This window comes from Alosa pseudoharengus, unplaced genomic scaffold (assembly GCF_046254945.1).
Source record: "Alosa pseudoharengus isolate Yale_2024_CS ecotype anadromous, Long Island Sound unplaced genomic scaffold, YU_APseudo_1.1 YU_APseudo_1.1_scf_11, whole genome shotgun sequence".
Classification (NCBI taxonomy): domain Eukaryota; kingdom Metazoa; phylum Chordata; class Actinopteri; order Clupeiformes; family Clupeidae; genus Alosa; species Alosa pseudoharengus.
The window spans coordinates 36379-61871 of NW_027468576.1; the positions used below are offsets into that span (position 1 = coordinate 36379).

The 25493-nt window shown below is 40.9% G+C and overlaps 1 protein-coding gene across 2 annotated transcripts in view; it reads right to left on the minus strand.

Moving 5' to 3' along the window:
* Positions 1-25493, minus strand: part of LOC143116551 (mitotic checkpoint protein BUB3-like) — a 106220-nt gene that overhangs the window by 29930 nt on the left and 50797 nt on the right. Inside the window, exon 1 of one of the 2 annotated variants that reach the window (XM_076277733.1) lies at positions 16372-16502. The exons of the other annotated variant lie outside the window; for it this stretch is intronic. The gene's annotated coding sequence lies outside the window, so the exon portion shown is untranslated. Of the gene's footprint in view, positions 1-16371; positions 16503-25493 lie in introns of those variants that run through there. 2 annotated transcript variants of the gene reach the window in all.

Here is a 25493-nt window from a genome sequence, read left to right on the forward strand (position 1 = left end):
GAAAGGAGAGACGTTGCAGACGCAGAGATATCAGATGATTAAGTAAGTGCATGTTGTGTGTGATGTCTGTATGCTACTGAGACCTTGAATTTCCCCTTGGGATCAATAAAGCATCTATCTATCTATTATGATTATCTACGGGAATTTTACGCATTGTCTCGCAAATACTACGATGGTAAAAACCTTATTTTTCTGTGCAAAGTTGACCACCTGCCCTGAAAAAAACAAGTTAGTTTTTTATGATACATTGCTTTTCCTGGAGGTCTTCTTCTGGAGGAACAGTATTGGGGCAACAGCTATATGCAAAAACTTCCATTTTGTGTGATAGAATTTAAGATGTAGTAGTAATTGATTTCATTGCAATATATAACACTAATTTGTTGTGGCTTTTTATTGCAGGATAACAAATAATTATAGGCTAAATAGGATAAATTAAGAAAAAATGCTTTTTATTACACAATATTCTTCTATAATTTCATGAGGAAGCTGAAAACTACAAACTTCCAGGTGGCCATCACACTCTATTAATTGTGGTAATGTTAAATGCCACACACACACAAAAAACAACTTTGGAGAAGTTTGGGTATGTTTGAAATTAAACATGACAAACCAGACATTATAGTTTTAATATGTTCTGTGCAAATCAAATTACTGCAGATTTAAGACATTTTATTCTGAGAAATTAAGGTGGTAATAATGACAGGTCCTCGTAATCTGTGTTAATGGGTCTAAACCAGGGGTCTCAAACACCCGGCCCGCGTCCGGCCTAATTCCGGCCTGCGACGTATGTCAAAATAATAATGTAATCCGGCCCTTGAGACTTTTTAATTGTGACAAACAACGATACTGATTAAAATAGACGATAGTTCCAAGTACGGTGACAAATCTCTTTGTACTCTGCTCCACTATGTGCTAAACATCCAGTTCATTCAAACCCAAAATCGCTGCACAAAGTTTTCAGGAAATACTTGTATTACACGCGAGAAACAAAGACGTGCATTTGTAATGACGCGGAAGCGATGCAGGCCATAGTGTTGCAGAAATTGAAGCAGAAATAGGCCTACACCAAATGTTGAAAAACGTTTACGTGTGATGAAGTCTTAGGTAGGCTATGTTATTCAGAGAATATCCTTTTGGAGAGAATATCCTTTTGGAGATTATGATCGATCGTCTATTGAATGGAGGTGCGTCTGCGTGTATACGACGGTGTCCACTATACCATGCTTATTTCGACCCTCTGCCCAACATAGCTTGGAGGTTGCAGTGGTAATCTTGATGATAGTGTCCGTAATGGACGTGGTACAGACAGCAGGGCTAGTAGAAATAGGGCTCAAAACTACAAAGTCACCCGCAATATGATGCGAACTTCTGGGTACTCAGATTACCCGCGATAGGAACTGATTTGACCAGAATACTTTATTGTAGGCCTTGTGGTTTAGAAACCATATACATCTTAGGTGTTGGTATACATCTTAGGTGTTTTCCTGTTAATTTGTTATGTGGGCAATATGAAAAAAGGAAAGTAAACCTGCTCAAATATGTTCATCCAGTATTTATTGAAAGGTGCATAATTTGAGGTGCTTGCCATCCAGTGCCAAATTAGATGGGTAAATTTACCCCCTTCATAAACTTTTGTTTTACTCAAAGATTTTAACATTTACAGTAGGACTTTATCTCTGACCACTTTCAAGCCATGGCCTTTTGAAATTTTTATATAAAAATCCAATGGTGTTGCTTCACACCAAATATTTTTATTTGGTGTGAAACACACACATACCTGTTTTTATGCTTTTCATTTGTTTAATAATTTGTATTAATAATTATTTTATCATTATTTTATTTATAAGCTAAGGTTGCTAGCACAGGTGTCTAAAACTAGATAAAAACACTTGCACTTTCTGTTTGCATTGTGGTATTTGAAAAAAAGAACATCGCATTTTCAGAAATAGCCGGCCCTCCAATCAGATGACGTTGGCAGAATTGGCCCCCAGCTCATTTGAGTTTGAGACCCCTGGTCTAAACAGTGTGGGTCGAGTGATATTTTTCTTGATACTGACAAAGTTATAAACCCGAGTTATGGTACTGCTCTCATACAGTCTATGGTTGCTCTATTCAAGTCCGCAGCTGGCTGCCAACATGGCCTAATATACTTCTAGAACGCTTCGTGCTTTAGCAAGGCCTCAAAATGTCACTTTCCCTACTTAACAGAAACTGTTTTTATTGCAACAGCTGTTTACAGGGGGTATTGCAGCACATTGATTTTCTCTCTTCTCCTTTTCAGGATCGAAGACGAGCTGAATCACATTTTTTACAGTTAATACACAGGTTTGTACACTGGCTACAGCACCTGCATCTTTTGTGAGATAAGTAACATGATAACATAATTTGGACTTGACCTTTCTGTTTCTAAGGTAGGATATGTCTTGTTTGCTTATTTCATGCACACAGCCATTCAAAGCGGTCACATAGCATAAAAAATAGCAATATTATCTAGCTAATGCATTTCATGTCGAGGCCAAGTCTATTTTCTTTGATGTGAAGGCCTATTAGTTAATAACAGGCTGTGTCACTGCTTGAGTCCCAAAGTTGGAAAATGTACCATGTGTCTGTTGTTGTACATATAGCTGCATATTATAACCCATGGTCAACAACCTGCCTGATCCTGAACAGCTGTCTCAAAGTTATTTGAATTTTGTAAACATTCTGTTAATGAAATTTAATTGTGACAGTGTACATATTTTCCCAAAACAAATTATCATATTATGTTTGACACAGAGAGTAGATGTGTTGGCTGAAAACCTGCAAACAGTGACAGCTGTTTTCAGTAAGGAACCCCGAATCACCTTAAATTAATGATTTATGTAATAATTTATGTTTTTTCTGATAATGATTACCCTTTATTGCCTCCTACAATAAATTATTTTGTGCAATCTGGGGACACAGAATAAAGTGGATGCACACAGGCAGCAGACAATATTTAATGAAAAGTTACATGTACACATACTGTTAGGGACAACTGATTGACAGTCACACTTACATTGAAAAAGTTCCACACCTTCTCCAGCCATACAGCTTCATGAAAGTTCTGAATATAGCAGGCAAACTACAGCAGATATTGCACTTTACAGTGAGGCCCGCATAAGACTTTACACGCACTGCCTTACAACCATGGTGCATTTTGCCCATGTAATTGTTTCAGAATTTCTTGAAACCAAAGTATGTGGGCCCTGGTTGAAATTACGTGGAATGACCCTATAGCATATGGCATTCACTCTCTTTTTTTTTTTTTTTCAAAAAAGAGATGAGAACAAACAAAGCCAATCAAGATGTCATCAAAATGGTGAATGGCACAGTCTATCTAATGTGTGTCATTGTGAGAAGTGCAATATCTGTTGTATCATACCTGCAATATTCAGAACTTTCATGTAGATGTATCTATCGAGATGGGGCGCAGGCTAAGGGCAGGAGGGTCAAATGGCCTTTTTACTGACGTCTTTATTGTGTGACTGTCAATCAGTTGTCCCTGATTGTTGACAGTGTTGTTGTATGTGGAAATGTAGCCTTAAATTATGTGCGCTGCATGTCTGGATCCACTGTAGCCTCTGTCTTCTGCTGTCCAAAACAATTTCTCTTAGATGATAATAAGGGCTGATCGTCATCATTATGATTGGCAAAAATAGAAGGCACAGTAGGAAATGGATGCATGTTAAATTGCCAATTGAAAACCTGCAAACAGTGACAGTCCCAGTTAACACATGTTTACTCTGTAACAGACATATGATCATTTGTTATTGTAAAATGTTACAATTTCATTAACAGAATATATATGAAATTTTCTCAATAACTTTGAGACAGCTGTTTGGGATCAGGTCAATTTAGCATGTCAATAATTAAACACATACACATAATCAATAGGCTAGGCCAATATTATGTTCTTTACTCTTAGTATGACCTTTCTTATGGTTGTTGACCATAGATTATAAGTGCAAAGGATACTAAAAAGGTTCATTTTTGCATTTTCCCTTTGGGACTCACTACAGTTAGGCTACAACACTATTCTATAAAGAAAAGACTGGTAGGCTAGACATAAAATGCATTGATAATAGTGCTGCCGCGATTAGTCGACTTAGTCGACCATGAAAATTAGTCGACGGCAATTTTTTTAGTCGAAGAGTCGTTTTACTATTGACCACCTATTTATTTTTGGTCTCCCGTCTCAAACGGCTCATTGTAATGTTATTAACTCTTGAAAAGTACGACTGTCAAACAGGCTACTTAGACTTTGGCAGTCATGTTTTAAACCCTGCCATGCACGCAAGTGTAAACTCGAGCAGCAAAACTGCGTGCCTGCCTGCTTTCAGCGAGCGCAATTCATTATTAGGCAGAGCTAAGTGGGGAAAGCTAAACTAGTTACGCTAGTCCAGACTCTGACTAGTATTGTGGAAATTGCAATAAATTAAGTGAAGAGAGTGGCTCACGTTGACAACGCAACGGTGTGTAAAAAACATGCCGCCCCGTGATATCAACAATAAGGTGCGCGTCATTTCCCATGTTGAATAAGTCACAACGCTTAGCGTTCAAGCCACTGATAAAGTGAGGTAACCTATGTGGTAAGACGCGCAAAGTGCCTGTACCCTATTTGTTTTGAACATGCTGATGTCAGGCTCATTTGCAAAATCCTCAACTCCATACGCCTTTTCAAAATTGGCTAGACCAGCGTTTCTGAAACTATGGGCCGCGGACGAGCACCGGCCGCAACGTGGATACTGCTGGTCCCAGAGCCGCAGAGTGAAATTATTCCCGGGGCTTCGTCTGATAATTTGCTGCGCAATTGATCAAGGAACCGCGGACCGACAGAAAAAGAAAACAAACGTTTCTGCAATCAGTGTCATCAAACATAGAGGCATTAGCCTGGCGAGCCAGGCATACCATTAGTGTTCATTCAATGATGCGTGTGCGCGAGAGAAACTGAAACCACTCGATAACGTTGGTAGCAAAGCTCCGATTCAACCTATTGAAGCTATTTAATTATGAAACGACATTTAATAGAACGATGTGGATTTGTGCAACTTCCATAAAAGCACAGACTAATACACTATCTAGCATTGTATTGTATAGTCAAATTTGAATAAAGTGGCCAAAAGCTATTGTGGCATAATTAAATGTCATGTTAATATTCTTTCCATTTGCCTACCAGTGTATGATGCTTGCATGAGGGAAACATCCCAAAACAATGCCACCCATATAATTGCTGGTGTTTTGAGAAGTATTTATCACACTGTAAAAAATACAACTTGCCTTTAGTACTGCCAAATAACTTTTCTGACTAAACAGAACTCAAATAATCAAATAGTGTAGTAAAACTCATTATAACAAGTTTTCACAACTAATTTGGGAATTTCACCTAACAAACTTAAGAAACTGAGTTGACTCAACTTGTATAATTAAGTATCTATAAGAGAGAAGTTTCCCAAAGTTCACTGAACTTTTTAGTCAAGTTGGCGCAAGCGCATTGTTTCCTAACGTATCAAGGCGACCTGTGGGCTGCGGCTTGAATTTGTCAGGAGGACAGAAGCGAGACACCTTCCCTACCTATATGCGGCATGGAGCAAATGACAACAGAATTGTCAAAGGTAAGTAAGGCATTTAGTTTTATCCAATATCCAATTGTTGATCTGACTGCCCACATTCCGTTAGCAGCTATCACTAGCTAACGTTAGTGATGTCTAGTTATAACTGTGAATGGTAGAAGCTTGCAATGTTCTGGGAAGACATAACCGATAATGCTGAACAAGGATGTTCCTAAAACATTCACTTTCAGGACAACTTTGTGTAAAATGGATGTCAGCAAGGAACATTCTTGGAAATAGTGTGGTGTTGTTGAAATAGTAGCTATTAGGCTAAGCTAGCCTGCTAGCTAATCTTAGTGGCTAAATTCCACAACTAGTGATAGCCATACAGCTCTGCTGCTACAGCTCAATTATCAAGGCAATGCAATAGTATAACTGTCTGGTTAGCTATTTCCCTGTTTTGCTGAAAACATGTATGTTCCTAAAATATTAACCTTTATAGAAAGACCTTTTTATTGGATGCCAGCGAGGGTAGCTATCTCACTGTGCAGTAAGCTAAACCCCTGATTAAACCTCACTCCCGCCCAAAGTTTTTAGCAATGTCTTGCAACTGCTGCTACTCGATCTGCAGAAGCGCTGCATATAGGTTGAAAAAAATTAAATGGCAATGTAATTTTTAATGCAACATATGTCAATAGAATGCAGGCACATAAAACAGTGGCAACCCCACATTCGCCGATCGCGCTCCCTTAACAAATGCTTGATCAGAGCCAACAAATGGACAAGTTATAGCTTCATCACTACGTAAATGTCCTCCAAGATGTTTAAAAAAGTCCACTGCACTACAAACATATATAAAAAATAATAATTTTCTACTCTTGTTGTTGCAGACTCTTCTGTTGCTATGCAATGTAAGGAGTGTCCATTTTCTCACCCGGAGAGACCCTCCTGACCCATTACAGGCTTCATCAGTCACCAGGGAAAAAGCTGGCTCTGCCTCCACCCCCAGTGCATGTGCATCTTTAAGACTTTAGGTAAGCTTACATTAAAATTTAATTTGGCACGGTACCATGCAAAAGACAAATCACCTCAGGTCGAAACTACATTCAGTTGTCAATAGTGTACATTCCAATGTGATTGCAGTGCAGTGAACTTTTTTTTAAACATCTTGGAGGACATTTACGTCGTGGTGAAGCTATAACTTGTCTATTTGTAGGCTGCGACCATAGCATTGGCAATGTACAAAACTTTGCGACACACAAAAGTAGGAAGCACAAACACTTCATAATTAGGGAACTCGGAAATGCAGTAGGTGCACCAGTTAATGATGAACTCAACGTGTTTTAAAATGTATGCAAATGATCGCATATTTAATTAGATACTGCCTAATTTGCATATAAATTAAACACTAAATTACAGAAAACTTGTAATACTTTTTTTTCTCATATTAATGTAAGTAATACATTAATATGAGTATAAGTAATACAACTGGGAAAGTTTCATAGTGATATCTGCTAGTTAAAAATGTTACCCTATTCACCTGTAGTGTCTAGCCTTAAGTAAAAAAAGAATTAAGAAGACATCTGAGCTGCACCGGCGTTCCTCTCCTTCTCTTTACATTTTCTGTCCTGGCCTGGTTGCACCAGATGGTCGCTAAAAGGCACACGTGCGGAGAACTTTTAATTTATTTTTTGCAAATTTAGTGATGTAGTTCTGTGCTTTTCCACCAAGGATGCAGATGCTGAGGAGGACTAGAGGCATGAAAATTGGAATCTTGACCGTCATTGAAGACGACCACGCCATGAAAGCACCGGACACTGTCACCAATATCGCCTTCGTCCTGGAAGAGACTGTTCTACAGGACATCAAGGATCTTCCATCTGCACTGGCCTACCTATGCGGACTCCTGCATGACATGGGGTGCCAATACTTATGACCCCTGTATTTTAAGGAAGAACATTTATTTATTTATGATACATTATTCATTCACAAAGACAATTGGTGTTCTTATATGTTGGATATTCCCTCATTGTTTAACTTAAGGCATTAAGATCAATTTCCAAAAGATGATTTAATATTCTTCTTTTTAGTCAGCGTTTGCAGAGGTGCCAATAATTCTGGAGGGTACTGTAGGTCAGGGGTGTTCACACTGGCTAAAAATAAAAACATTGTTTGATCTATTTGGATTTTTGAGTTGTTATTTAGACTTGTTTTTGGTTAGAGTCAATGTATTAGTTGGCATTAATATATATTTTCAAGTTGGGAGCATTTGTTGATTCAACTTGATTATTTAAGTTCTTTACTGTCAAGTAGAACTTACTCAAAAAAGCTAGTGAAATGTGTTGACTTGTTTTTTTAAGTTGGAAGAACTTTTGATTCAACTTGAATTTTTGAGTTGCCAACCTAATGTAAGTCCACCTTACTTACAATACTAAGTTGTCATTACTAGATATTTCAAGTTAAAAGCACTTGATTCAACTTGAATTTTTGAGTTGCTAACCTACTGTAAGTCCACCTTACTCACAATACTAAGTTGGCATTACTAGATATTTCAAGTTGGGAGCATTTGTTGATTTAACTTGAATATTTGAGTTCTTCACTGTCAAGTTGAAATTACTCAAAAAAGCTAGTGAAATGTGTTGACTTGTTTTTTTAAGTAAACGCAGAGAGTTTTTTTTTACAGTGCATGCAACCATGCAAAAGCAATGAATTAATTATATTTTACATTGGTAAAGCAGTCCTCTAATGTGCATGTTTTCACAAACTTTTTGTGAACAGTGTTAGCACTTTAAACATTGGCTGCTTTGAAGTGCATGTATAACAATATAGCATAACAATAATAATTGATAATGATAATTTGATGGGGGGTGGGTTCATGTAGGTGCCATGACCGGCCCTCAGGTCAAAGAAGTTTGACAAACATTGAACATTGTCTATGTCCATGGCAACACTGGCATACAAATAAAGTATATCAAAGGTCTGACATTAGACCTGATGGTAGCATTTGATGGTGATTTCTTTTTTTTACACATGTTTTTGAACAGTTTACTTAAGTTTTCCCTTCAGTTGAGTTCAAAATAAAATGGACACAACGAAATAACAAACACTTGATTTAAAAAAAAAAAAAAAGTCGTTTAGATTAGTCGACTAACCGAAAAATTAGTCGAAAGATTAGTCGTTAGAAAATTAGTCGTTAGTGGCAGCACTAATTGATAAGAAGATAACATTATTGCTATGACCGAAAACTTACACAGCAGGCCTTCAGCGACATCATAAAAAAATTGGCTCCGTTACGCCACTTGGCGTGCCGGAGGATTAAAGAAAAACTAGATCTAGGTGGATTTGACATTCCTAAATTGCTGTTTGCATAAGTAGTAATTGCTTTGTTGTACTGTCTGCTCTGCAAAATGTTCCATTGTGAGTGCTGATGAGTGTTGTCTCTGCTTCTCATCCACAGTGTCATCTTCACATGGAGACCTGGTTGCAGCCCTTTGTTTTTATCATTTAGATATCAAGTTTCTGCACCCATTCACATCGGGAGTGCAGCTGTGGAGAGTCAAAAGCTTCAGATTCCTGGGTATAAACCTCAGTGAGGATCTGAGCTGGACACACCATATTGGTGTGGTCACAAAGACAGCAGCTCTTATTTCTGCACCGTCTGCGGAAATTTGCCATGGACTACAACATATTGACCAACTTTTACCGCTGTACAATAAAGAGCATTCTGACTGGTGGCATAACAACATGGTATGGTAACATCACTGCCCAGGATCGAAAATCGCTACAAAGAGCACAACGCATTACAAGGACTGAGTTAACATCCATCAAGGACCTCTACAGCCAGCGCAGCAGAAGAAAGGCCAAGCGTATAGTTTCTGACCCCAGTCATCCCAGCCACTGTCTTTTCACCCTCCTGCCTTCTGGCAGACGATACAAGAGCATAAGGACCCGTACCAGCAGATACAGGAATAGTTTTTACCCGCTAGTCATCAGGATGCTGAATCGTCCTTGGAATTCCCCACATAATGGAACTTAATTTTTTGGATTTTGTTTTACCCTCTTCCTCCTCCTCTCTCAATCCTATTCTTTTATTATTAGTGGGTTTGATCCAGCAAGCCCACAGCATGGCTGAAAGCAAGCCCACTATTGTTCTTCTTAAGTTTACTTATTAGTGGGTTTGATCCAACAAGAGGCTTGCGGAGCAAGCCCACTATTGTTCTTCTTAAGTTTACTTTATTTATTATTCCTTTTCGAAAGAAGCCCAGTTCAATGCCTTGCCAGCATTAAGTGTAAAGGCAATGTAAAAAAAGATGAGACAGCGCGAAGCGCTGTCTCATCTTTTTTTTAAAGCCAAACCATGTTCATATAGGTCATTAAAAAAATAAATAAATAGTATTTTCCAAATCCATTCAGCCCAGTCCTATGCCCAGCTAGCTCCATTCAAACTTAGTCATGTGTACAGTTGTATAGATTATTACATTGAGAACCACACTTTCATGCAGATATTATGCACATCCACGCATCATTATTATTCAAGTTAAGTTACTCATCATTGCCCGGCAAGAAGTCCACAATCAATTGTCTTGCCACGATCTGTGGAGCTTACAGACAACGTTATATTACTATAGGTTCTGTATGCTATTTAAAGCCGACCTAACGATGAGTCCCTTCATGACGGTGTGTTGCAATGCATTCTGGGTGCTGTGCTGTGATTCGACGGCTCGTCACCTGACCCAACAAACAACAACTCTCTGGGATGTGGCGTAAATATCGCGTAAAAACCTTGTTGCCAGAACAACAGGGAAGAGGCAACAGGATAGCAGCACGAAAGATACACAGGATACACACGGAATTTTCATGGACGTCCTCATCAGTCTATGGTCTAACTTATAAACGTGTCGGGTCAACGTCAACGATATGTAAGTTAGGCTAACGTAAACGTTAGCTATTTGCTGTTGTCATATGCTTTACGTGATGGCCATTCATCACACTGAATCAGAATTACCTTAGCTCTCAGTAAGTTACAGTTTATTATAGTCATGTGATTTACATAAAGTAGTAAACAACAGTAGGCCTAATGTTACACGTGTGAACAAGTTAAATTCTACCCCACAAGCCACAATAGGAACGTTCAAGTAAGCGTTAGCACATATACAAACCTTTTAAGGTTAGCTAACATGCTAAGCATTGAAAATGAATGCGTTAGCAATAGCCACTGCTTTTTTTGAGCTGACAAGCCATGGAAATGCGTTAACGTAATCAGCCAAATTGACTCACTTCTTAACCTTGGTATGGTGTTACAAGGATGTGGAGTCGACATGTAAATTGTTAGTATGGTTTTAATGTGTAAACAGACCAACCATGATTTTGCAATGAAGTCATTTTAGGTACTACTTTCACGAAGTCTGTAGTTCTGTCAAAGTTTATCTTATCGTTGAACAGACTACATGGTTATCTTCCTTAGACTTCGTAGATGTAGTTACTACAATTTGGAAGCGAAATTCAAAGTGTAAATATGGTTTTAATGTGTAAACAGACCAACCGCGATTTTGCAATGAAGTGAATGGAGACATTTTAGGTAGCCTACTACTTTCACGAAGTCTGTAGTTCTGTCAAAATTTATCTTATCGTTGAACAGACTGCATGGTTATCTTCCTTAGACTTCGTAGATGTAGTTACTACAATTTGGAAGCGAAATTCGAAGTGCAAATATGGTTTAAATGTGTAAACAAGACGCCTGATGTTTAATATATGTTAATGAATGGGCACAGTATTATTGTGTACAGTAATGGGCTATCAGTAGTATGAACAGTTCATGTGTTATGTGATTTACATAAACTAGTAAACAACAGAAATGTTAAAAGCTGGTATTGTGTTTCCTGAATTCTTACATTCAGGCATTCAAATGAAATGTAATTAAATAGCATATATATACTCTATCAGTGTATGATGCTTGCATGAGGGAAACATCCCAAAACAACGGCACCCATATAATTGCTGTTGTTTTGAGAAGTATTTCTCATGCAAGCATCATGCAACAATGCAAAAACAAAGAAACTAGTGTAGGTACTACTTTCACGAAGTCTGTAGTTCTGTCAAAATTTATCTTTAATGTGTAAATAGACCAACCGCGATTTTGCAATGAAGTGAATGGAGACTTTTTTGGTAGCCTACTACTTTCACGAAGTCTGTAGTTCTGTCAAAATGTATCTTATCGTTGAACAGACTACATGGTTATCTTCCTTAGACTTCGTAGATGTAGTTACTACTACAATTTGGAAGCGAAATTCGAAGTGCAAATATGGTTTAAATGTGTAAACAAGACGCCTGATGTTTAATATATGTTAATGAATGGGCACAGTATTATTGTGTACAGTAATGGGCTATCAGTAGTATGAACAGTTCATGTGTTATGTGATTTACATAAACTAGTAAACAACAGAAATGTTAAAAGCTGGTATTGTGTTTCCTGAATTCTTACATTCAGGCATTCAAATGAAATGTAATTAAATAGCATATATATACTCTATCAGTGTATGACGCTTGCATGAGGGAAACATCCCAAAACAACGGCACCCATATAATTGCTGTTGTTTTGAGAAGTATTTCTCATGCAAGCATCATGCAACAATTCAAAAACAAAGAAACTAGTGTAGGCCTAATTATATTTTACATTAGTAAAGCAGTACTCTGATGTGCATGCTTTCACAAACTTTTGTGAACAATCTTAGCACTTTAAACATTGACTGTTTTGAAGTGCATGTATAGCAATATAGTATAAAAATAATAATTGTGATATCATTACAATTTGATAGGGGTTGGGAGGAGGGGGTGGGTTCATGTAGGTGGGCCCTATGACCCCAAAGTATGCCTTGACTGGGCCTCAGGTCAAAGAAGTTTGAGAAATGCTGATGTGGACGACAAAGCAGCAAGGAGGCGTCGTGTGATCATTTAAACAAGTTTTATGACAAGGTCGATAAGGGTGGGAAAAATCTTACATTTCTGTGCAAACTTTGCCCGCACTTCAGTCACATTGTCTTTTAAGAAAATGCAGTCCTTTTTTCGGTTCCAGCAGCCAACAACCTCAGAACTGACCCTTCAGGCCTCTCAGGAGGCGCTGGCCTTTAACCGCAGCCAGAAGAGAGTCAGCAGAAATTTGATTGCCTTTAAAAAATCTGACTTCTTAAAAAATCTTAAACTGGCTGCATTACGTGATTATTTCTGAGATTCTGATACGTTTTTAACCATGACCTATACACAGTTCTGGTTTGAAAATGTATCTCTTAAAATAATCACTTTATGCAGTCAGCTTAAGATGGCTTACTAGCAACTAACTAATTACCCTAGCAACAACCTAGAAACCACCCCTGTAATGTCAACCTAGCGACCACCATAGCAACCAGCATAGCAACCATGTTATTTATGCGTTTTAGCTTATTGGATGTTGCGTTAATGCAGACAACTTTTGATACGTGTGCCCGATTTTCATAAATGAGGTACCGTTGGAATCCTTGGATGAGGCCGAGTTCCATGCCACTGATCAAACCCACTCTTGCAGTTCCTCGGAACCGCAATTCTAGTTATATCTTCTTTTTCACCCACTTTTTGGCCGAACTACTGCTCCTAGACCGTTTGAGCTATCGACGCGGTTCGAACTCCAAAAATTCAGGCCCGAACCGGTGTAACTTGCTTGTTAATTTCGTGTCGCTGGCCCTTGTCGTTTTCGCAGTATTCCCGTTTTTCGGCGTTTTTGGGCCCCATTGAAATGAATGGCGGAATGTTCAAGGATTCTAATTCGATTGTGACATCACAGCTCTAATTGTTTAAGCTTGCACCTGGCAGAGTTCTGAGCCATCTGGCAGAGCTCTAATGGGCTGGGCTGGGCTGTCTGTGTATATGAAGGTGTGTGCATGTAACTTTTGACCCGTATGTCCGATTTTCATGAATGAGGTACCGTTGGAATCCTTGGATGAGGCCGAGTTCCATGCCCCTGATCAAACCCACTCTTGCAGTTCCTCGGAACCGCAATTCTAGTTATTCTTGAAGTTGAATGGACACTTCAACACAAGGAATTTCAATGCTGATAAATGCTTATTTATGAGTACGATGATGAAGTTGAACTTGTTTTTTGTAGACATTAATTAAATAAACCTAAATGTAAAAACAAACCCTCTTCTATTATTTTGTTCAGTGATTCATATATTAACATTTTTGTTAAGCATTTTTGTAGCTTTTAGATAATGGTTGAACCATATTGATTCAGTAACATTATTTCAACCTAATGTAGATTCCCATTTAGGTGATGGTTGAAACACCATTGATTCAATGTCAGTATGAAGGCAGCAGCAGAACTACAGTTACACCCCACTAATGATCAGCAGGCAACCTGTAGAGAGAGTCTCAAGTTTTAAATACCTTGGTGTCCACATTACTGAAGACTTAAAATGGACTGTTAACACTCAATATGTTCTGAAGAAGTCCAGACAACGACTCTACTTCCTTCGTCAGCTAAGGAAATTCAAAGTTTCTACATCCATCATGAAGGCCTTCTACACTTCAGCGGTTGAGAGTGTTCTAACTGGTAGCATTATCACCTGGTATGGAAACTCCACAGTTAGAGATTGTAGTACTCTGCAGAGAGTAGTGCGCTCAGCTGAACATACTATAAGAACTCAACTCCCTGCTCTACAAGATATCTATTCCAGAAGAGTACTCCTAAGAGCCCAAAAGATTCTGAAGGACTCTTCTCATCCTAACAATAGATTATTCCTACTGCTGAAATCAAGAAGACGCCTATGTAGTCACAAAGCCAGAACTGAGAGACTCAGGAGAAGTTTTTATCCCCAGGCCATCTGAACTCTGAACTCACACTATACTGACTTTGCACACATTCACTCCTCAGCACTCTCAAACATTTCCCAACTCTTAACTCACACTATACTGACTTTGCACTCATTCACTACTCAGCACTCATGACCCCATCCCCCCCCCCCCCCACACACACACACCTACAAGACTTTTAGCACTTTTACATCCCTCTCCTATGCTACAGACCTTTTATTTATTTTGTTATTTCATCACACGTCAAAACACACACACACATATCTGACTTTCTCCAACTTTTGCACATCTCCATAGAACTTTTTATTTATTATTTTTGATTTCTCCTCCATCTACCCATGTCCTTGATTGCCTAGCCTTTCTGCCCCCCCCCCCCCACCCTACCCCCATCCCCAACACACACACAAAAAACACACACACTTACATCATCACCGTCATCACCTCACATACATACAGCACACTGCTTGCTACAGTAAGCCTCCTCTACATACTTGTTGCACACTGCAACCCCCCTCCTCCCTACATACACAGCACATTGTCTTCAGGATCTTCTCCAACACACATCCTCTACATACTTACAGCACACTGCCCCCACCTACCCACACACACACACAGTCACTGCTCCACTCCCCTCCTGCCCACACACACATCTTCACGGTCATCACTCACATACATCATACATACAGTACTCAGCTTGAAATAGTAAGTCCCTTCACCATACTTGCGTTACACTATCCCATCTCCCCTGTCATCCCCCCAACACACACACCAAGACCCCTGGCAGTTGGGTTAGCCCCTTGAGCCGTGGATCTGCCCAAGGTTTCTTCCTTGGTAAGGGAGTTTTTCCTTGCCCCTGTTGCTCTTGGGTGCTCCTTGTTGGTGCCCCCCCCCCCCAATCCCAATCCTCCCCCACCTTTCTTATGCAGCCCTTGCCACTTAATCTACTAAAGCCCTCTTCTACTGCACTTTTTACCCCCCCCCCCCCATTAATGCACAAATAGGCTGACACCAGACATAATTTCACTGCATTTCTTACTTCCAGTAACTATATGCATGTGACAATAAACTTCCTGTTATCATTGTCTCCTTGATTGAAAATCCAATGTTGATTCAACAGAAAGTAGAGGGGACACTTTCAACATCGGATCAATGTTAGGCTTCAATGTAGTTTCAACATTTCTGCCAAAACATATTTCAACGTTGATTCAACTGAATTTTGCTATGTGGGGCACCTTTATTGTCTATGGCCCACATTGGCAGGCAATCACAGACACCTGTCTGATTTCCAGTCAGTCACATGCTCCTCCATTGGCCTCCAGTGATTGCTGGCCCCACAAAGAAGGCGTCGCTATTTACGTACGTTCTCGAGCCCAATGAGGTATCTAGCAAAGATTCTATAGTTAACTTTATCAACCGTCTCTGTATCTAGCTTTCTAATATCTATGGTCGAATCCCCATATCCACGCGAGTAAACGGAAAGGGCGGGACTTTGGCTCTTTTAACGTGGGCGCCGAAAAGAAAACAGGAAGGTAACGCAGCTGCCATGCACACGCCATGCATCCGATGTGAATGGATTAGTATACCGTTGCCCATTAAAATGAATGGGAGTAGCTGTCAGTCTCCCCAGGTCTACAAACACGGGCGATAAACGGTAACAAATGCGTCGAAGTGCAACGCTTGTGTTGCCAAGGATGCCTGCTAGCAAAATGTCCATTTAGTGTGAGACGCAAATTATACGAGTTTAGACTATAATAATTACTAACTTGAAAACAACAACCCCAATTTGTAAGGATCATACAGTTGTCAATAAGTTTAGCGTTAACCTGCCCGTGAGGACAGCGGCAACGTTACTGTTCGCTGTCTTAATTTGGTGCCTGACTAGTCACACACACACATTAACCCAGTTCACAAACTGTACAACAAATTATATGTGATCTGCAGTGACGCTCAGACATCTTACCGTTCAAAAGATTGCTGCTGTAGCGGACAAAAACTATTTCAACAGCTTCGACCAGAAACGATATCCCAAGGCGCAATCGTTTTGTTTTAAACCACTTCCGTGCGGGCTCTCTCACTTTCAAATGAATTGACCTCCCCAGAATAAGTCCCGCCTCCGTAACTTCCGTATCCATCCAACTTCCGGGCGTGGATTACGGTGTGTTTCCACACAACGAAATTTCGCGTCGCTCTCATTGAGGTTGAATGGAGACGAAATTCGCCCTAGTTTGGCAAAATGAAAGCGAATCGCCGAGGCAGGCGAAAAAAAGTTGGCCAAAGTTTAACTTTATTTAAATGAGGACCAATCGAGAACCAATCAGGTCCGCGTCTTTGTGTTTGGAGGCGGGAGTTACAAAAAAGTGTGACCAAGATGGCGGCGACTACCTGAGCTGTAACACGAACATTTGTATGTGATTAAAATGTTTCTACACGAACATTGCCACTTGTATCAACACGAATTGTGGTTTATATGCCACACGAACTTAGTCAGAGCACATACACCACTAAATAGACCACTATATATGTTAGTTTAAGCACTCGATCTTTTTAGCTAGCTGACAGGCGAAATGCTAGTATTTTAGGACATTGGATTGCATTGTAAACCTAGCTAGACAGCTAGGCTACATGCTGCAACACAGGTATGAAATATATTATGTCTTTGTGACCTTGTTGTTTCTATGAACATGAATTGTTGTTTATATGCAACATCAACTTAGTCGAGGCATAAAGACCCCTGGATATCTTCATTAAGTACTTAAACATTTGAATTAGCTGATTAGCCTAATTAGCTCGCTTGCCACCACTGGCTAGACACTGCAGTCAAAAGGTTAGCGGTTTCGCCGTCACGCCCCCGAGTTCGACTTCGGTTGAGTCTGACTTGGTCTGGCTTTCTACGTAAACGTGATCTAGCTAGCCGGGAGGAGCTACAACAGAGGGCAGCTCATCCCGGACAGAAAGGCTACAGCAGAGCCCGTCTACGGAGAGCCTTGCCACTCCGTATTAAGTCCCATTGTACCGAATTTTGGATGCAGTTCCACCAGAGTTCCACTGGGGGCGATCGCCATGAGTGCAGAATGAATGGGAGTCAATGGAGCTAGACAGCTAAATTTGTCTCTTCCACCTGATTGTCGTTGACAAATCTCAGATTTGATTGTAGTTTGTATAACTTCAACATGGGTTATAGGTCAAAAGTTGAATGGAGTACTTATGTCCTTTTGATTTCTTACAGGTTGGGTCGTTGTTGCACATAACACGCTAGCATTGTGCTAATGAATGACATCATTGACACATTTGAAAGGCTTTTTAGAACAATGAAAGCCTGTGGTGCAGGTTTTTTTTTTTGTCTTTTCTGGCAATTTTCTAGTTGGTAATAAACATTTAAACAATTATAAATTGTATTTGATGTTGTAAAGTATCACAAAAAAGAAATATAATAAGGAAAAGTAGGTGATATTAAACGGTTAGCAACAGGTTTGCGAAGATTCTTATTTCTCCCACAATGCATTCCATGACGTCACATGAGGTACTCGTTTTGGGAAGACATAGGAAAGGCCGCCTTGATACCATTGAGAGAGACTACGATTAGTGAGAGTAGCAGCTAGTGAGAGAGTAACAGTGTCAGATATATAAGTAAATATAAAGATAGAGATAGCCTAGATAGATAGATAGAGATAGATAGATAGATAGTGAGAGAGAGATAGCATAGATCAGCGGTTCCCAAACTTTTCCCTCCGCGTACCACCGCCTACATTCCGACTCGGCTCGCGTACCCCCACCATCCGACACATAAACACATAACCCCCCCCCCGCGTTGACAATATTTGTCCGTTTCCCGGTTTTAGGTGCGTGCATTTGGTCAGTTAAAAAGTTATGAAAATTAGCCTGCATAGTAGCCTAACTACATCCACATACAATATCTTATCTTATAATAGGCCTACAACAACGCATGACAAGGATGTATTCGTTTGTACAACACTATACAGTCTAGAAAGACTAAACTTAGGCTACCTTTAGTTTGTTAAATGTAAAGCCTAGCTTAATGTTACCTTTCTTTCAAAAACCTGTTATATCCGCGAAACTTTCCCCCCACGGACCATCCAACAAAAGTAACGCATTCTATTAGCTATTCCAGGCGTCATGTTTAATAAGCTGCCCTTTTTTTGATGAACACATACAGAGTTTATAAATGATATCCTTTAATTTCACGTTTTCATATCATTATGACCTGATTCGAAATTATGTATTTATTCATGAATTAATTACAAAAGATTTAAAATTTTCATTTTATAGGCTACCTGTCCGCCATAGCCCTTTTCATCTCGCGTACCCCCTAGAAGCAGCTCGCGTACCACCGGGGGTACGCGTACCACAGTTTGGGAATCCCTGGCATAGATAGATAGTAGTGAGAGATAGCATAGCATAACATAACATAGCTGATGGAGAGAGGGAGAGAGTAGATATATAAATAAATAGATAAAATGGTTTACTACTGTGTTTGTGCCGGGTGCAAGAACTCCAGCAAAACTGGACTTAGGGTCCATTGCTTCCCCAAGGACAAAGGGATCTTCCGAAGCTAGGTGCAATTTGTCAAGGTTAGGTGGGCAGATTTTTCAGCTAGCTCCGTCACCGCCTTCTCGAGAATATGTAGCGCGCATTTCAAGGAGGAGGATTACCACTCAGGGGATGCCAAGATGGTCTCACTTGGTTTAAAGAGTGAGAGGATGGCGAAGTTAATTCCTACCGCTTTGCCGTCTGTGCATGCAAACCTCTCTGCCTGCCCTGTCCCGAGGTCCAGAGACACCGTCTGCCGCAAGCGAGATATTGCCACGGTAAGCATCATGCTAATGTTTACAAGCTGCGCGTTAGCTAGCTCTGTGTGTTTGCGTTTTGTGTTAGACTGCTACGGTTCTCTTTCACATATATTTGTCCATGACCGTGTCACCAGGGCTGTAGTGGAGGCTAACGCAAGTAAACACAGTTTACCCACCTCTGACATTTCAGAAACAGAGTTTATCCACTTCTCACTTCAGAGTTTAGCTACCTCCCAATACAGTAAATGCACTACCTCATAGAGTTTATGCACCACATGCACTCTAGACATGTATTACCACTAGTATTGATGTAAACATTTAACAGTAACCTTCAACATCATCAAATATGTTCTGAATGTCTTTCATGTATTTTTGAATACATCGAGTAGCGCATATCAGGGTCCACTGTACTGTAATCTTTTTTCTCTTGTGTACCCTCTTCGCTGACCTTTTTTATATTTGTTTTCACAAGATGTTGACAGACGCCTCACAGCAGGAGACCATGGACAGTGTGATACTGGGGATCAGCCCTTGCCCACCTCCACTTCTGATGCTGGGACACAGGTGTACCAGGCTGGCTTTAGTCTGTTGGTTTGTGATATCATATTTGAGTGTTATACTGTATTGGTTATGTAAGTGGTAATAATTGTCGCTGTACCCCATTCAAGGGGTGCTGCATGTCTGCTCCTATGTCTGTGTGCTTGGATTTTCTTTTTTGTTGTTATTTGCATGACATTTCTTGTATGTAATTCAAAATAATTTACCAATCATTTTACCTGTGCCTTGTCAACCTGTGAGCGGTGTTGTCTGGGCTCACTGTGTGTCTGCTTGATGTGCTTTTGCATGTATCACTGCATGTACAGTATGCATGCATGAAATATCATGGGTTTGTGTGTGAGAAAGAGAACCATCAGCTGACCCTCAGGTAAGACCACACTATTGCAGGCCAAAGAAACAAGGTGCAAACATTTCGCGTCTAGCCCTTCATCAGTGTTCCTTGTATGTGTACCCCCCCACCCACCCCCATCCCCAACACACACACAAAAAACACACACACTTACATCATCACTGTCATCACCTCACATACATACAGCACACTGCTTGCTACAGTAAGCCTCCTCTACATACTTGCTGCACACTGCCCCCCCCCCTCCCTACATACACAGCACATTGTCTTCAGGATCTTCTCCAACACACATCCTCTACATACTTACAGCACACTGCCCCCACCTACACACTACACACACACACACACAGTCACTGCTCCACTCCCCTCCCGCCCACACACACATCTTCACCGTCATCACTCACATACATCATACATACAGTACTCTGCTTGCAATAGTAAGTCCCTTCACCATACTTGCAGTACACTGCTCCCCCCTCTCCCCTACATACACAGCACATTATTTCTCCAACACACATCCCCAACATACTTACAGCACACTGCCCCCCCCCCCCCCATACACAGCACATTGTCTCATTAGGAAGCTTCTCCAACACACATATTGCACACTGCCCTCTCCCCACATACACAGTACACTATCCCATCTCCCCTGTCATCCCCCCAACACACACACCAAGACCCCTGGCAGTTGGGTTAGCCCCTTGAGCCGTGGATCTGCCCAAGGTTTCTTTCTTGGTAAGGGAGTTTTCCCTGGCCTCTGTTGCTTATGGGTGCTCCTTGGTGCCCCCCAATCCCAATCCTCCCCCACCTTTCTTATGCAGCCCTTGCCACTTAATCTACTAAACCCCTCTTCTACTGCACTTTTTACCCTCCCCCCCCCCTACATACACAGCACATTATTTCATCAGGAAGCTTCTCCAACACACATCCCCAACATACTTACAGCACACTGCCCCCCCCCCCCCCATACACAGCACATTGTCTCATGAGGAAGCTTCTCCAACACACATATTGCACACTGCCCTCTCCCCACATACACAGTACACTATCCCATCTCCCCTGTCATCCCCCCAACACACACACCAAGACCCCTGGCAGTTGGGTTAGCCCCTTGAGCCGTGGATCTGCCCAAGGTTTCTTTCTTGGTAAGGGAGTTTTCCCTTGCCCCTGTTGCTTATGGGTGCTCCTTGGTGCCCCCCAATCCCAATCCTCCCCCACCTTTCTTATGCAGCCCTTGCCACTTAATCTACTAAACCCCTCTTCTACTGCACTTTTTACCCCCCCCCCCCATTAATGCACAAATAGGCTGACACCAGACATAATTTCACTGCATTTCTTACTTCCAGTAACTATATGCATGTGACAATAAACTTCCTTGTATCCTTGTATGTTTTGTGCCTAACCATTTTTTTTAATAGAGATTTGTTTACTTCCAACCTGTGTCTTTATCCTTGTTCAGTAAATGTTTAAATGTTCAGTAACCATTACAAGCAATGCCAATAAACTGTTTTTTTTTTATTATCAAAATTCATGTGTTCTGTGTACTTTATAACATTTTAAGGGCAATGGAGCGATCACAATAGAATAAGCATAACAATTCTTTTTATTCATTTTCATCTAAACGAGGCCATTGAAAGCCCTGGGGCCTGTACTACGAAGCGGGGTTTCTGGCTTATCTGGGTAACTTCGAGAGTAACTTGATCACGTGTGGCGTAACTTCCCGATTAACCCGTACTATGAAAGGTGGATAGGTTTTAACCGAGGTATGCTGCCATGGCAATTTACGCTGCATCTCAAACCTGCTCCGACCAGGTTATGTTCTTGGTTAACCCGAGGTTTCCGTTAACCACACCCTTTATAAGTACCACCCCTCCACTAACAATTTCTCCCGAGACATGTCGGCGTACCTGGATGATCCATACGACATTGGAGCGCAAATCGTGAGGGACTCTCTTCGCAGGGCGAGGGGTTTTAGAGACCGCCAGAAAATATATATAGCCTACCCGGACGATATTCTCTATGAAGATATAGATTGTCAGCCGAGGGAATTCGTTATCTTTGTCAGATGATCTAGGAAGACGTCTCATAGCAATGCCCGTATACGTGGACATTCATGTATTCAATCGGTGATGCAAGAATACTGTATGTCCTAAAATAAATCGGACATAGGCCTACAGTATGCTGAACATCTGAGCAAGAATAGCCTAAAATAAATCGGACATAGCCTGCAGTAGGCCTAATAAATAAAAATCACCATTTTAACAAACTTGTTGAATTGAATGTCATATTACTGTACCCTGCACATAAAGGCTACACATTTCCACAGCACCAGAATCCGACCGAATGCCTCCCTCAACCCCCTCCATAATCGGCCTTCCACTATTATTTGCGATGGCCAACTCCTCTGCTACTGTAAAACACTCTGGTGCCTTACAGTAGTGTTCAAAGACACCTTTTTCTTGTTAGCTGTAAAACAGAGGCCAAGTGAAGGCTATAAGCATAGGCCTACATGTTTTCATAATTAGGAAATATTAATGCAAGCTATGACTATATAAACCACTATTCTGAATAATGTGTTTGTGTTTCATTTTCACCTGCTGCCATGTGCGTTTGGCAATGGTGTTGCATCTGAAATGTTCACAGGATTAGGCATACACTAAATCAGTCAATGGGGCTACTTAAACATTCAATTATCCTTATTACTGTAATCTATATGCCCACTTCTAAATTGTGTTGCATCTGTAGGCATTTCTATGAACTCAAAATAAGTAATTTAATTATTTCAACTCATTAAATACATTCCGCAAGCTATTACTCCTCCGTATTTGAAGAACATGTGGAAATAAAACTTTACTTTTAGGCATTTAGGATCTGCAATACGTTGCCAACAGCTTTGCCAGCATGCTTTGTTCACTGCCGACGTATTTGTCATAATAATTGCCATTCCTCATCCGTAAAATAAGGTGAACGCGTCATCACTGAAAGTGGTGATTTGCGCTGCAACCTGCCCCTTTTATGTGAACGCGCACAAACTCCAATGAGGTTAACCCCGGCTCAACAAATCAACTTCATAATCAGCGTCGTAGTACCGATTAACACCACTAAAGATAACCAGGTTTTGTCAACCCCGGTTTAACAAAGTAACCTTGGGTTACATCTGGGTTAGTTAAGCTCCCTTCGTAGTACAGGCCCCTGATAGGTCTGGGGTCCGTTGCACAAAAGCAGAATTAAGACATCCGGGATAAGTTACTGAGCTGCGCTCAATGAATCCAAAACAAGAGCGTACAGGCTTAATTGGTTGCACAAAGACCAAGCCAGGATGAGCAGACACGGATTCATCAAGCCAGGTGAAACCTATCCTGGATAAGTGCGCGCTCACGGCTCCCTCAAATAGACCCCGCCACCGATCACAGATTCACTGATTCACCATGGCAACTAGCGGCTTCATTGCTTCTTCTACGGTGTGAAGTAGGTAGCGATAGCCTTTTCACAACAGCAACAAACAGCAACACCTCTGTTTAGGAGAATATTGCAACTAGTTCCGCGACCACCACGTGCGAAATGGTTAGGCACTCCCGTGATGTCACATTGTCGCATGACAGGTCGGGAATGGCGAGTATGTAAAAGTTAATTAATGATCACAAACGTTTAAATAATGACAATGGGTCTAGGTATATGTGATAACAATGTGTAGTGGGCAGTGGAATAATTATTGGTTTCCGTTTGTGGTGACTGCTTACTGAGATAAGGGATGAGATTAAATAGATCCTGGAACTTAGCCTGGTCTGGAGCAGGCTAGCGCCAAAGAATAAATCGCCATGGTAACTTATACCATAACATATCCTGCTGCCCCCTATCCCGCTTTTGTGCAACTGGATCACGGATAAATTGAGCCAGGATAACCAAGATATCCCGGCTTAATCCCTTATCCTAGTTTTGTGCAATAGGCCCCTGGTCACCACTTTGGAATTGTTGTCTGATGGTGAAACCACACAAGAGGGTAGAGGCTTCCTTATACTCCTGCCTAAAACCCCATAAGCCCAGCGTATAGCCTGCCTGTACACAGTGTACCGGTATTGCATAGGGATAAGTAGGAAAGATTGTTCAGTTTAAAACTGTAAGTAGGTTGGAGACGTCATTTTAAGCCTGTGTCTTATGCATGTTTATTGTGTATGCGACACATCTCCTCTCCTATAACTGTTGGTTCAAAGAACTCCGTGTAAAAAGATTGGTAAAGTAAACATAAACCATGAACATACTCGTGCGTGCTGGCTTGAAGGGGACCATGATCTTGCCTGGAGTGTGAGTATGCTATGTGTAGCACAAACGGATTCAGGCAGCATGCCTCAAATCCAGGACGCTGTGTTAGGCACGTTATTTGCTGGCCGCGGGGTGAGCTCCTCAGCGACCAAAACGCGCTCACCTCCCTACAACACAAGCTCTCCACCACAGTTTCCATGGGACGACACCGCCCACACATACACCTGCCAATTTGCCAAACACAGCGACACAGAAACGCTTATTACTCTCTCCCGGTAAGCGGTACCCTGACGGTGTCAATGACAATGTCAATCTCGGGGAAAACTAGCACTATAATCACACTGAAGACACGACCAGCCTACTCGGCGTCGGCTACGTTTGCAAACAACATTTTCACCGGAGAAAGAGGTAGCTTGAAAGCTTAGAAATAAACATAGGGGTTCACAGGTGGGTCAAGCTACCAGTGGCGGCTGGTGGTATTTTTTTCTAGTGAAGCAGTTATGAAATTATGACCCCCCCCCCCACCCCTCAAGGAAACAAACATTGTGCCTAACACACCTGGCAAAGTTGGTGAGGTTGAATGTATGAGACACATGATGACATTGAACTGTCTGCAATGGCATAAACAAAAGCTATGTTTGATCAGTCAGAGAGCTCAGAGTAATTTGTTGAGAAATCAAGACCTGTTTACCACCATCTCGAAGTACAGGCCACAAATGGGGTGTAGTGGGCCTAAGACTGGACAAGACAGTAAACAAGGTTTATGTATTATTATTATTATTATAAGTTTGCATATTTTTGTTAGACATATTGCTTGCAGAGACTAGGCTATCTATGGTCATGCCCCCAAAAAAGAGCATCTCCACTTTAGCACTTATTAGTGACTAGGTACGTTTTTGCAGTGTATTAATGCCAAGTTGTTGATGTCCACAACATCTTGAAACAACAACCTTCCAATATTCTAAGCTACTAATTATGCCCCATAAGCAATGTCAAATTCAGTAGCCTATTAAGAGACACATTCTTGCCTCTGGGATATATTAAGAAATTATACCATGACTGTTGCTCTGGCATATGTTTGACCAACCAGTTTGTTTCTGTCACTGC